The 14,872-nt window shown below is 40.3% G+C and overlaps 1 protein-coding gene across 1 annotated transcript in view; it reads left to right on the forward strand.

The window, feature by feature from the left end:
* SPAG6 (sperm associated antigen 6) overlaps nucleotides 1-14,872 on the forward strand; it is a 128,567-nt gene that overhangs the window by 40,757 nt on the left and 72,938 nt on the right. The window lies entirely within an intron of this gene.

Raw genomic sequence — 14,872 nt, forward strand, 5'->3', positions numbered from 1 at the left:
TAATACCAGCGGTAGAAGTAGCATATCTCATCTTTTTCTGTTTCTTCAAAATGTTACCCCAAAAAAGGGCTTCTTCTATTATAAGTACTGCAATAAGCTATCTGACACTTACAGGTTTTTTTTTTGTTTTTTTTTTTTATTAAAGTGAGCATTAGAAGTAAATTTAGGCCAAAGAAGCCAAACTAGAAGCATAATAGTCTGATAATTCTTTCAGTTTGATTTATCTTGGCCTTAAATTTGAAAATCACTTTCATTTTACTCTCACTTTTGTGAATAACCATGTTAGAGTACCCCTTTAATTAAACTTGCGTGTATTTGGTAAAATTAAACAGTCAGTTTGACACATTACAATCGGCATTTTATGTATAGCCATGTACAAACAGATAGAAAGATCAGAACGCATGTTTTTAATTGTACTTGTTTTTAATTAAAGAGATGTATAGCAGTGCCAATGCTCCTATCAAAAGTATTGTTGCGTTTGCTAAATTATTATTTCAAGACATGTCATTTGTAAACTAGGGTTTAGCCACAGTGTTTGGATGCTTGATAACTGATCTTTACATCCTACATCTTTTTTTGTCACATCTCCCCTGTGACAGAAACTTGGTATTTTATTCACCCGGTTACTTTCCCTGCGTTCGGTAGATGGATCTACCGAACACTGACCACCCCCCTGGCTCATTAACTTCAAATAAACCACAAACTTAAGTGCTCTCTCTGTGTGGCCGCCGTTTGTATAACCGAAAAACACGTGGCCATCTTGTCGCACGAAAGCAGGCAGCGGTACTGGGTCGTCCAGTGTCTGGAACTCTAAGTCGGGCACTCGACCTCGCGAACACCGGCAAATTCACACGAACGTCTGCTTCTTTCCACGACAAGCCAGGAGAGTGCTGTTCGGTAGGATTGTTCGCACGAACAATCGCTACTTATGAGCCAGGGGAACTATTCAACAGTTTGTTCGTATGGAACTCCCAAAAGTGACTGACCGCTACCACTGATTCTCTGGAACTAATTTGGGCAGGCGCCACGCGTGCGGTTGGTCAAAACTTAAACCTGGTGGCGATTCAGCTGTGATCATGGGATCTGAGCGCTATTTGGACAACTTGGGCGTTCAATTCCAGGGATATAATATTTTTTGGAGACCGGCTGCTGGTGGTCTGTGTATATAAGATGGCCACTAAGCCATAATAGACCAGTATTCTTGTACCCTTCATCAAGTCTTGGCTGATGTTTGGGTAGCTCAGAGCTTTAATTGCTGCTTCACTGTGTAGGGGATCCGTTACATATAGTATCTAATTTTAGTATAAGATGAGTCATTGGTTAGTGCACCTGTTGCATTTTTGATTACTAGTAAGGCCTACACAAAGTTGCAGCATTTTGAGGTCAATAAGTGGGTACTGTTATGCTACAAATATTTACATTAGACACTCATTAACAGCATTTGAGCTAATACTAGATGCCCTGTTATACATTAGATTTCTTTACTTGGATGGTGATAGCCCACAGGTTTTGATCGATGAGATAAAGTCCTAATGCTTCCGAATGCATTTAACTCTCTAGCCCATGGGTCGTCAACCTGGTCCCTACCGCCCACTAGTGGGCGTTTTAGGATTTCAGGTGGGCGGTAGGGATTTCCAGGTTTTGACGACCTGACGACCGGGCGGACGGGCGCGAGCCGGCGGTACCCCTGCGACTGGGTAAAGCCGTGACAAATTGCGGCTCCGGCCCGCGCGGCAAACCGCCGGGGCTGCATATGGAGGGGTCCATCGGGTGGCCCATGCTGTCAGGGCCACCCGATGGATGTGGATTGTGAGGGGGCCCGGTCAGCGCTGGGCGCTTTAACAGCGCGACCGGGCCCCCTGTGATGACATCAAATCTGCTGGGAGGAAGTGATTCCCCGGTCACTCCTCCCAGCATACAGAGAGCCGCGCGGGAGGAAGGAGGAGGAGGGAGTCAGAGTGGGAACTCTGACTCCCATCCACCTGAGCCACCACTGGACGCCAGGGAAAGTCACCCTCCTGAATCTAAAAGGTAGGAAACAGGAGGGTGACTTAAATATAATGTGTGTGTGTGTGTGTGTCTTTGTATGTATGTCTTGTGTGTGTGTGTGTGTGTCTGTATATATGTGTGTCTTGTGTGTGTCTGTATGTATGTGTGTCTGTCTGTGTTCCTGTATGTGTCGTGTGTGTCTTGTGTATGTGTATGTATGTATGTGTGTGTATGTATGTGTGTCTGTGTGTGTGTATGTGTGTATGTGTCGTGTGTGTGTGTGTATGTGTCGTGTGTGTGTATCTGTGTCTGTATGTGTGTTGTGTGTGTCTGTATGTGTCATGTGTGTCTGTATGTGTCGTGTATGTATGTGTCGTGTGTGTGTGTGTGTATGTATGTGTCGTGTGTGTGTATGTATGTATGTATGTCGTGTGTGTGTGTCTGTATGTGTCGTGTGTGTGTATGTATGTATGTATGTCGTGTGTGTGTGTCTGTATGTGGTGTGTGTGTGTATGTATGTGGTGTGTGTATGTATGTGTCGTGTGTGTGTGTATGTATGTGTCGTGTGTGTATCTATGTGTCTGTATTTGTGTATCTATGTGTCTGTATTTGTGTCTGTATCTGTGTCTGTATGTGTGTTGTGTGTGTATGTATGTCGTGTGTGTGTGTATGTGTTGTGTGTGTATGTATGTGTCGTGTGTGTGTATGTGTCGTGTGTGTGTGTATGTGTGTTTGTATTTGTCGTGTGTGTGTGTATGTATGTGTCGTGTGTGTATGTGTGTCGTGTGTGTGTGTCGTGTGTGTGTGTCTGTATGTGTGTCTGTATGTGTGTCTGTATGTGTGTCTGTATGTGTGTCTGTATGTGTGTCTGTATGTGTGTCTGTATGTGTGTCTGTATGTGTGTCTTTTACGTGTGTCTTGTACGTGTGTCTGTCTGTTATAGTGGACTATATAGTAAGTGGGCTACCTAGCTCAGCCTTCCTACTGGGCATTGCTACAAGGAAGGTTAAAAAATAGAAAAAAGGGGAAAAAAAAGGTGGGGAGGGGAATTGAGGAGGGAGAGGAGATGAGCTGACGCACAAGAAAAATCATAGAGAGATAATATGAGAAATCATATTATGCGCAAACAGAGAAGTCGTCTGAATATCACTGAAAGAGACCTTCGTTTGTTCCTTACGAAAATCGAACCAGATATCAAATATTTAGTCTCGCAGCATCAACCTCAAGGATCTCATTAATCACTAGTAAAGGTAATTTCAATTTACTTTATTGTTTTCTCATTAAACTTTATAAAGTTAAAAACCTTATAAACCTGCATTAAGTAGAAATAAAAAGATAAATGTACGTACATTTATTTTTTGTAAAACACCCTCCTTTCTAAAAAATATTCCGCATTTGCGCGAAAACTGGTGGGCGGTAAGGAAATTTTTTCAACCAAAAAGTTGCATTAGTGGGCGGTAGGTAAAAAAAGGTTGACTACCACTGCTCTAGCCCGTCCTCTAGAGTCTGGAGCTCTGTGTCCTCTTCCCAGGAGGAGGTTTCACTGAATGCATTTACATATTTTATTTTCTACAAACCTGCTGTTGAAGATGTGTTCCCCACTAAGGGACAATGGGTCCCCTTACTGAATCCTATATAGCTCAGAATTTCACTGAGAAGTGCTTGGGGTTGGCAGTATTCCCACAATGTTTTCCTGTAGCTTGCTAGGCAATATGTGGAGCCTTCTACTTTCACAGTTTGTCCAGTTATGCCTCCTAATGAAGGTCCATTGGGTTTATGCAGAACGCAGAAGACAAGGCTTGAATTCCAGTGATTATCTTGTCTTTTGAACATGCTTAGGAGTACCTTCAGATACATTCAAGATTCAATGTCAGTGTACCCCCCTGACCATACTGTCCTGCCTGTATCACTCTGTGGTATGAAGGAGTGACCCTGGAAGCTCTACCTAGGTAGTCCATTAATTTAATTTGAGCATTTATTAGTGGTATAGGGACACAGCTCCTTAAATAGACGCAAATTTCTATTACAGTGACTGTTATTCCTGCCTGTCAGATTGAATATTCTTATCTGACTGAGGTTTGCATAGGGGAGACAAAAAGCCGTATACAGCTTATTTTATTTATTTTTTCTGGTATTTGGAAAAGTTGTTAAAAGTGATACTGTAGTGCCAGGAATACAAAGCTGTATTCCTGGCACTACCGATCTCTCTGTCTCCCCTCCCCCCCGGTCCCAGCACCGATGTCCCTCGGCGCTGGGTTGAAGCTCTGCCCCCACTTCCGCCTTGTGACGAGCAGGATCTAATGTGCATACGCGGCAAATGTTGGAGCACATTAGACCTGCCCATAAAAAAACATTGATTCTATGGGAAAAATCTGACGTTGGAGTTACTTATGCAGAGCGTGAGGATGTCCAGTGTCCGTTAACGGACCAAACGTCCATTTGGATTCCGGAAGCGCCCTAGTGGCTGTCTGACAGTCACCGAGGGCAGACTTAGTGCTGCAATGAAAACCTTGCAGTTTGTCTGGAACTGCAATGTTTTACATTGCAGCACTAAGTGCAGAAGGGACACAGCACCCAGACCACTTCAATGAGCTGAAGTTGTCTGGGTGCGTATAGTGTAACTTTAAGTAAGCTCACTCAGAATGCCATGACAGCTGAAACGGTGCTCTCTGCATGGTTCCTCCTTAGTGTGCCGGCCTGCATGATTGACTTTTATCCTGGTTTGTGCTTACACCCCCCATAGTGGCGAAAGTGATTGTCCATAATATACGTATGCCGTCAATTTATATTGGCAATCACAATGCATGTTTCTGTGTCATAAATATATTTAATGGGGTTTTGCTTATAATCTTATTATAATTTTAATCATCTGATACTGAGAAACTTTCATATTTATCATTATTTGTGATTTTGCCACGTGTGATTTTTGAGGTTTTATACTAGGTTTATTTTTATCTTGTTTTCAAGCCAATTAAATGATTAAGGATTATTCATATCTATGTAATATTGCATATTCACCTCAATCCAACAACTGAAGTATAGGTTCTATACTGTGACTTCTCTTACATGTTATTGGTTTTTAATACTTCCCACAACATTTTTTCTTTTTCTTCGTGTGTGTATATGCCTTATTAAAGAACGCACACAAATACTATATTACATGTAATATACATGTGCTATTTTACGTAAAATATTGCAAAAATATTATTTCCTTTGTGGGTTTATTCACCTAATAGTAATTGCTATTTTTTTGGCAAATAGCTAATTTGGATGATGTCTGATGTAATCACAGTTTGACTATTTTATCCTTAATACTCTCTAGACAAAATAAAATTAAATAAGAAGAATTGATTTGTACAATTCCATACTTCCCGCAACTTTTTTCCTTTGGTTTTAAAGCTAAGGTTATTGATCGGGACACACACATGCATAATTGGCCTTATTAACTCTCCCAGTGGTAACTGTGCATTGTTTATCCCAGGTAGGGTTAATGGTGAAAACATTGTCAGTATGATAAACTACCCAACTACTGAAGCACATACACATTTAATCTGACTCTAAGTTCCAGAGATTTTGGACACAGGCCAGCTGTAGCAAATAAACCTAAGTAAGTGGAAACTTTCTCAGTCGTGGTTCCGAGAACTGACAGTGAACTGCGACTGAATGTTTTACTCTACTCCATCTCCAAATCATATTGTAGGGGGTGGACTGACCTGGCATATCTCATAGTGATCTTTTACCCTGTAGGTGCCAGAACATCCTGGCCGTGTTAATGACATGCCTCTGTGGAGCTGAATGAATTTGTCTATGGCCTTTCCTTTTCTGATCTTTTTAATACACCATTGGGATAAATGCAGCCTTAGAAACACTCTCGCCAATAAAGCAATATTTGAGAGAAATATTTACAAAGCCACAGATCCGCCTCTTTGTTTCTGCAGCTGCAGGCTAAATTTGCATGATGATTTAGAAAAGGGCATCTATAACATTAGGCCGAAATCTGCTGTTTTGCCTCTGGTTAAGTTAGTAAAGAATTTGCTCTGCGTTTATACATATTTGCTTTGTGATCCGTCCAATAGGAGAAGAAAATCTTCTGGTGTGATCCTTGGCCTACTCTCAAAGCAGCATTTTGTGTATGGAGCGGAAAATCCTTTTCTGTGATCCAAAAATGAGCACACTGCACTTTAAAATGATAATGAACTGGGGTGTTTTTGTGGAGAGCAATAAGGCCAGATCCAAAAACTAAGGATTTTTATTGTATATTATAAATATGGGCATTGAAAGCTGTAGTAGTGTAGGCCAGGGATGTCTCATTACTATTTCCCATTATGCTAATCAGGCCTCTAGAAACATTCCAGTTTGACTTTGACCTCCCTTTTCAATGCATTGTATAGAAAGCGCATTCAAATATAAAAAAAATAAATAAAAAAAAAATAAGCAAAAACAATTAGAAATGACATAGAGCCTTACATTTGCAGTTCCCGCAAATGCCTTGGATTTGCAGTTTTGTGAGCTAAGCCCTGTCCACACTAGTGAGTAGCTCATACTTCCTACCCAATCCTAACCTTTGCACAGTGTTTAGGAGGGTTTTAAGCATATCCCAAACACCAATGATTATTACAGCTGTTTCTCAGGATGAAAGGAGGAATCTTCTTTAGATTTTTATTAATGTTATAACATTTTCCACCCAGGCAGTCAGTGTTCTGCAGACTGGTGCAAAGTTGTAACAGGGGAGGAGACACCAGTGGAATGTTCCACTGGTTTCCAAGTATGATTGCCCAACTTGTGGTACTTTGCACCATTGTTGAGAATTTGGCTCTTTGCGAAGTCTCATCCGAGTTTATGTTCCCATCCTCCAATGCAATCAGGCTGTTCTAGGATTGAACTGGATTATGATGTTGATGGATAAATATTTTACATGCGTTTGAGAAGAAAACTAACCATCACAAGTTGTACGTGATTTTCAATGCTTTATTCAATGGTGTAATTTGATAAATATAAAAATTCTTTAAAATGAAAGCACTCAACTGATGTCTCTTAGCCCACCATCTTTCCTTTTAATTTGAAGCATTAATTAGGGCACTAGCACCCACTTATTACATACCTTTTTAGTAAGTGAGTCTATGCATGAGTCCGGGCTCCTTATGGTGTTATGGAGAAGCAGATCTCTCTATCAAATACCTCACTATGTGCAATCCTCCCAACATTGGGATGTATGAATTGAAGCAAGGGTGGAGTGCCAGTGCCTTGGCTCACATTACAGGACGCAACTTAAAGGAACGTGACCTCCTGAAAAAGTGAGTATGTGCCAGGTTGACTGGACAGCGCATTGACCAGCTGCACATGCCTGAAACACTATCAAAACACTTTGCCCATGGGCTGAATACCATGTGTGCAGTTTGCGTTCTATATATTATATTCAAGCAGGTCTAAGTTTTCAGTCATGGATTAAACATAGAGCATCCACAAGTACCTCCCAAAGATGTCTCCCAAAGATGAACTGCTAAGAGAAGCATAAGACTTCAACAGATAGAGGATACAGAAAAGGAGGAGGTTGCATGGCAAGACAAACCTCACCCTGGGGTGTACCACCAAGAGATAGTGGCTGTGGCTCACTTGACAAAATCCTACCAGTGGCTGGAAAAGGCAGGACTGAAAGTAGCCCAGGAATAGGCACTCAGCACCAGGTCAATAGAAGCAGGGATCTACCACACCAAGCAAGACTCAAGAGGCAGACTGTGCAAAGAGGCCTGTGACACAATCCAGCACAAAGTGGCCGGTTGCAAGATGTTAGCAGGAACAGCATACACGGAGAGGCACAACAAAGTTGCTGGGATTGTGTACTGAAACATCTGCACATAATATGGGCTAGACCTGCCTCCAGATGGGAGATACCATAAAGGGTAGTTGAGAATGACAAGGCTAAGACCCTGTGGGACTTCCAGATCCAGACAGATAAGCAAGTGCTGGCCAACCAACCTGACATCGATGTGATATACAAGGAACAGAAGACTTCAGTGGTGGTGCATGTGGCAATATCCAGTGACACTAACTTCAGGAAGAAGAAACATGAGAAGATGTGCAAATACTAAGGACTGAACGGAGAGCTACAAAAGATGTGGAAAATGAAGGCAGAAGTAGTCTCAGTTGTGATATGAGCACTCAAGGCTGTGACTCCCAAGTCGGACGAGTGGCTGCAACAATTTCCAGGTGGAACATCTGAGATTGCTGTCCAGAAGAGTGAAGTTCTATGAACAGCTAATATACTGTGCAGATCCCTCAGACTCCCAGGCCTCTGGTAGAGGACCCAAGAATGATGAATAAATATACCTACCAGGAGGGGTGAGAAAATCAATTAGACATATATATGTGTATATGTATGTATGTATGTATGTATATATATATATATATATATATATATATATATATATATATATATATATATCTCAAAGTTTGGCTCCTGTCTTGTCACTTTGATTTGTGTGTGTGAATTACATTGTATTAGTATATTTGTGTTTGTGCATGTTGAGCACATATTATGGGTGACTCCGTATGATTTCACATCATGATAATTGCTTCCTAGTGCAGTGTGTCAGGAAGGGTACAGGAGAAAAGAGAAATATGCCAACAGGTTTTTCAACCCTTCTTTCTTTCAAATTGAATGGTTTTGAAGCACATGGACATACTGAACATCTACACAACTACTATGATACCATTGCTAGTTCAGGATAAGAATGTAGTAACTGTTTCTTTCAATCTATTACATTCTTTACATTCGCTAGTTTCTCTTCAAGCGACATATATAGATACAATTTAATGCATGTTAAAACAGGGCTATGTTTGCTTTCCTGTTGGTAATTGGTAAGATTCATCTATAGAAAAAGGTTACTGATTGCACAAGGTTTGCTTTCCTGTTGGTAATTGGTAAGGCATTTGATTTCAATAGCTAGGTGCTTGCTATTGATTGATTGTTGGCTAATTAGCTATTGTTTGCAAATCAGCATAGGCCTACCCAGGTGTTCAACATTCCTAGTGGGTGGTGCTTTTAGGAGTTATATAAGGGTTGTGGTCATTAGCTTGGCTAATATAGCTTGGTTGTTACATCGAAGTGCTGCTTCAAAGTGTGTGATTGGAGCTATTCTGGAGATAAACTGGAGGTAATCTGAGGTATACAGGAGGGAAAAAAAATAAAGTTAAGATATGTTTTATTTAAATTATTTACCTAATTAAAATGGCAGACTTAGTTAAGTGAGATAGTTGTTATGCATTTGTTTCACGTTCCACTTTTTTGAGATTTGGATGCTGTCTAATCTGTAGACCATTCTCTACATTGCGGCAGGAGATTGCATTTTTGAAGTCTGAGATTTGTAAATTATCTGGTAAACAAACTCAGGCTGGAACTGCTGCAAAGCCACTGCCACAGAGACGTATTAGGACGTATGTTACTGAGACATGGTATAATGAGAAAAATGACTGGGACATAGCAATGCCAGGGTACTCTTTATATAGAAAAGAGAGGGAAGGCAGGAAAGGGGGAGGGGTGGCCCTGTATGTGAAGGATAGCATAAAATCTAGCCTAATAAAAGTTAGTGAGGTGAACATAGAGTCAGTTTGGGTTACGTTAGAATTTGGTAATCACACAGTACCTCGTGTAGATGTGATTTATAGGCCAACAGGACAAATAGAAGAGTTAGATAATCTACTAGTTGAGGAAATAGCTAAAATGACAATGAAGGGGGGAAGTTATCATCATGGATGACTTTAATCTTCCTGATGTGAATTGGAAATCCAAAATAGCTGCTTGTGCCAGGAGCCAGTGGTGTATTTAGGATTTGTGCTCCATAGGCACTTACAGACACGCACACACACACTTAGAGACACATACACACATACACATTTCTCCCAACACTCACATAATTTTTTTATTTTTTTATTTTAAATCCACCCAGCCTCCCTGGAGTGGATTCCTTACCTGTCCAGTAGCGCTGCTGGTCGGGCAGGCAGGGGGTGGACAGGCTGAGTAGGCGGCAAGGGAGCTTTAATCTTCCTGCTTAGCTCCCTCGCTCGCTCTTTAGTGATGCCAGTAGCCAGTCTGACATCATATTCCGGCTCCCGGCTTTATTAAGCAGCGCAGAGGGAGCTGAGCAGGAAGAGCTCAGGTGAGTATGCTCCCATGCTGCCCGTCGCCAGCCTTGGGGGGCTTAAAAGTGGCAAGCCGGCCAGCTCTTGAGCCCCCCAGGACATGAGGCAAACAAGGGATCTGCCTGGGCGTTTGGGGGGGCCCAAGGCAGATGCCTTGTTTGCCTCGCGATAGACACATCCCTGCCAGGAGCACACACATTCTAAACTCCCTACTGGATTGTCTCTAAAACAAGTCGTTGAGGAGCCAACTCGTAAAGAGGCCATACTAGATTTAGTGTTAACAAATGGAGATTTGGTATCAGATATTACTGTAGGTGAAAGTTTAGGATCCAGTGATCACCAATCAGTGTGGTTTAATATAAGAACAGTGACTGAGTCACACCACACAAAAACGAAAGACTTTCATTTGAGAAAAGTCTGTTTTTCTAGAGTATGTGTAAAGGAGTCATTATCAGACTGGAGCAATTTAAATGGAGTCCAAGAGAAATGGGATTATTTAAAAGTTGCACTGCTGAAGGCAACAGAAAATTGCATTAGGCTTATCAGTAAAAGCAAAAAATTCAAGAAACCACTGTGGTTCTCTGCAAAGTTAGCATTTAGTAATTATAGATCATTCTGTCTTCCTCACTCTGTGTTTTTTTTTTTATAAGATTAGGCAGAAAGAGGCTAAGCAAGTTATAAGAGCTTCCAAATTGCACACAGAAGAGAAAATAGTACAGTCAGAAAAAAAGGGGGCAAAACATTTTTTAAATACATAAATGAGAAAAGGAAAGTAAAACAAGGATTAGTTAGATTGAAAACAAAAGAAGGTAGGTATGTAGAAGAGGATAAAGGTCTAGCTGACTTCCTCAATGAATATTTTTGTTCAGTATTTACAGATGAAAATGAAGGAAAGGGGCCTCAGTTAGGAAAAAAGGACAAATTAGTCATTTGTTGCATGTGAGTTTACAGAGGAAGAGGTTCTATTGCAACTGTCAAAAGTAAAGACAAATAAGTCAATGGGACCTGATGGAATATACCCAAAGTTATTAAAAGAGATTAGTGGTGTACTAGCAAAACCTCAACATCTAAAATCACATGGATTTCAAGTTTAGAGACAACGTGGGTTTACTCCATGGAGATCATGCCAAACTAATCTTATTGATTTTTTTGATTGGGTAACTAAAATAATAGATCAGGGTGGTGCAGTAGACATTGCTTACCTAGATTTCAGTAAGGCTTTTGACACTGTTGCACATAGAAGGCTTATCATTAAACTGCAATCTTTGAATTTGGATTCCAATATTGTTGAATGGGTAAGGCAGTGGCTGAGTGACAGGCAACAGAGGGTTGTAGTCCGTGGAGTATATTCGAAGCATGGGCTCGTCAATAGTGGGGTACCTCATGGATCTGTACCTGGACCCATTCTCTTTTAATATTTTAAATGTGATATTGCAGAACGTCTTGATGGTAAGGTATGTCTTTTTGATGATGATACTAAGATATGTAACAGGGTTGATGTTCCAGGAGGAATAAGCCAAATGGCTAATGATTTAGGTAAACTAGAAAAATGGTCAGTTGTAGCAACTGACATTTAATGTGAATAAGTTGAAGATAATGCATCTTGGATGTAAAAAACCCAAAGGCAGAGTACAGAATATTTGAGAGACCTAACCACAACATCTGAGGAAACGGATTTAGGGTGATTTATTTCTGATGACTTAAAGGTAGGCAGACAATGTAACAGAGCAGCAGGAAATGCTAGCAGAATGCTTGGTTGTATAGGGAGAGGTATTAGCAGTAGAAAGAGGGAAGTGCTCATGCCACTGTACAGAACACTGGTGAGAACTCACTTGAAGTATTGTACACCGTACTGGAGACCGTATCTCCAGAAGGATATTGATACTTTAGAGAGTTCAGAGAAGGGCTACTACACTGGTTCATGGTTTAAAACTTACAAGGAAAGGTTAAAGGAACTTAAAGGACCACTATAGCTCCTCCTCCTGCCTACATCAGTGCCAAATGCACATGCGAAACGAGCTGCATGCGCGCATTCAAACCTCCCATAGGAAAGCATTTATTAATGCTTTCCTATAGACGTCAGCGTCTTCTCACTGTGATTTTCACAATGAGAATCACGGAAGCGGCCTCTAGTGGCTGTCAGTGAGACAGCCACTAGAGGCTGGATTAACCCTCAGTGTAAACATAACATACTCTGAAACTGCTATGTTTTCAGCTGCAGGGTTAAACCTAGAGGGACCTGGCTCCCAGACCACTTCATTGAGCTGAAGTGGTCTGGGTGCCTATAGTGGTCCTTTAACATGTATAGCTTGAAGGAAAGACGGGACAGGGGGATATGATAGAAACATTTAAATACATAAAGGAAATCAACACAGGAAAGGAGGAGACTATATTTAAAAGAATAAAAACTACCACAACAAGAAGACAGTCTTAAATTAGAGGGGCAAAGGTTTAAAAATAATATCAGGAAGTATTACTTTACTGAGAGGGTAGTGGATGCATGGTATAGTGAAGTGGTTGAGGTTAACACAGTAAAGAAGTTTAAGCATGCGTGGGATAGGCATAAGGCTATACTAGCTATAAGATAAGGCCAGGGACTAATGAAAGTATTTGGAAAATTGGGCAGACTAGATGGGCCGAATGGTTCTTATCTGCCGTCACATTCTATGTTTCTGTCCTGCTTAGCATGAGAGTATCTTTATTCCCTTTAATCAAGAAGTTCACATCAGTAAAACATCTTAAGAAGATTTCTCTTTTCTTTGTTACCAGTGCAAGCAGAATTTTAAATAAATACAGCATCTGGCAAAATATGGAATCCTGATACATACCATATTTTGTGGTTGCAAAATAAAATTAAATTTTATCACTACTCCAGAATAGATGCAGCTAAGCACAACATGAAAGCGTTTGTTGTAAAACAGGCCATAAAAGAAAATATTTTAAAATGACCTTTGGAGTCGAGAGATTATTTTTCCTCTCTGTGCAATATTATAAATGCTGTGAAATAGCTGTTTTTTGGTTTTTTTCTTGTTTGCTTTTTTCTTTGCTGCCTTTCCTATCAACAAATATTTGTACTTTGATGTTTAATGACTAATGTTTTATGTTACTCAATTAATGATTCTATAATATACTGAACGTTTCATAGACGGTGGTTTAATTAATTAAAACCATGGAAGGAGCTGTGTACATTGCAGGGACATTCCAAAAGAGAGCTCTGATCAATTCTAATGCTATAAATTGAAAATGTATGGAAAAGCCACAAGACAATAAAATGGAGAAGTGTGTCTGCAATGAATAGTAGAAATAATAATTTAGTCTTTATTTAGACTTCATTGTCTGAGACCTTCATCTGATGCTCCCAGCCAATTAATCTTGTCCAAACATCTTCAAATCATTTTTTTTTATAGTGTGTTATTGGTAATGTGAAACTAGCGGAACTTCTGCTTAAAAGAGATCAGAGAAATGAGAAAAGGATGGCTCACCGGTGCATGGGGAACCCAGTTAGGTGTCAAACTGTTTAAAAAAGGTTTGACTCTTTTGTGTGGGACGACACCAGGGATTCCTCCCATCATGTTGCAGTGGTTATAGTCATTACATTTTTCTGGACCACAGCAGTGTATTATCGGTATTATTAAATAGTACAGAGGCTTTATTAGTAAGCATATTTGCTTGTATAAAAAAAAAAATAATTTAAATAAATATTGCGGATGATTGATTGTCATCTGGTACAGCATAAAGTACATTTTCAGTGTGGATCAGACCACCATAACATAACATGTTAAAGCTCTGTTGCTAGGCATGGTAGTATATCAGCAGGGCATTTGAAAACCAATCACCACATACAGCATGATAGTCTGTTTGCACAGTTTATTCTCCTGGAGAATTGTTTGTAACCAAGTCTATGAGTTGATATGAAATGATGAACAGAAGAACATACTTTTTACTCTGTTATGTATAGAAACATAGAATGTGACGGCAGATAAGAACCATTCGGCCCATCTAGTCTGCCCAATTTTCTAAATACTTTAATTAGTCTCTGGCCTTATCTTATAGTTAGGATAGCCTTATGCCTATCCCACGCATGCTTAAACTCCTTTACTGTGTTAACCTCGACCACTTCAGCTGGAAGGCTATTCCATGCATCCACTACCCTCTCAGTAAAGTAATACTTCCTGATATTATTTTTTAAACCTTTGTCCCTCTAATTTAAGACTATGTCCTCTTGTTGTGGTAGTTTTTCTTCTTTTAAATATAGTCTCCTCCTTTCCTGTGTTGATTTCCTTTATGTATTTAAATGTTTCTATCATATCCCCCTGTCTCGTCTTTCCTCCAAGGTATATATGTTAAGATCCTTTAACCTTTCCTGGTAAGTTTTATCCTGCAATCCATGAACCAGTTTAGTAGCCCTTCTCTGAACTCTGTCTAAGGTATCAATATCCATCTGAAGATACGGTCTTCAGTACTGCGTACAATACTCCAAGTGAGGTCTCACCAGTGTTCTGTACAATGGCATGAGCACTTCCCTCTTTCTACTGCTAATACCTCTCCATATACAACCAAGCATTCTGCTAGCATTTCCTGCTGCTCTATTACATTGTCTGCCTACCTTTAAGTCATCAGAAATAATCACCCCTAAATCCCTTTCCTCAGATGTTGAGGTTAGGACTCTGTCAAATATTCTGTACTCTGCCCTTGGGTTTTTACATCCAAGATTCATTATCTTGCACTTATCCACATTAAATGT

The sequence above is a fragment of the Pelobates fuscus genome, chromosome 4 (assembly GCF_036172605.1).
Source record: "Pelobates fuscus isolate aPelFus1 chromosome 4, aPelFus1.pri, whole genome shotgun sequence".
Classification (NCBI taxonomy): Eukaryota; Metazoa; Chordata; class Amphibia; order Anura; family Pelobatidae; genus Pelobates; species Pelobates fuscus.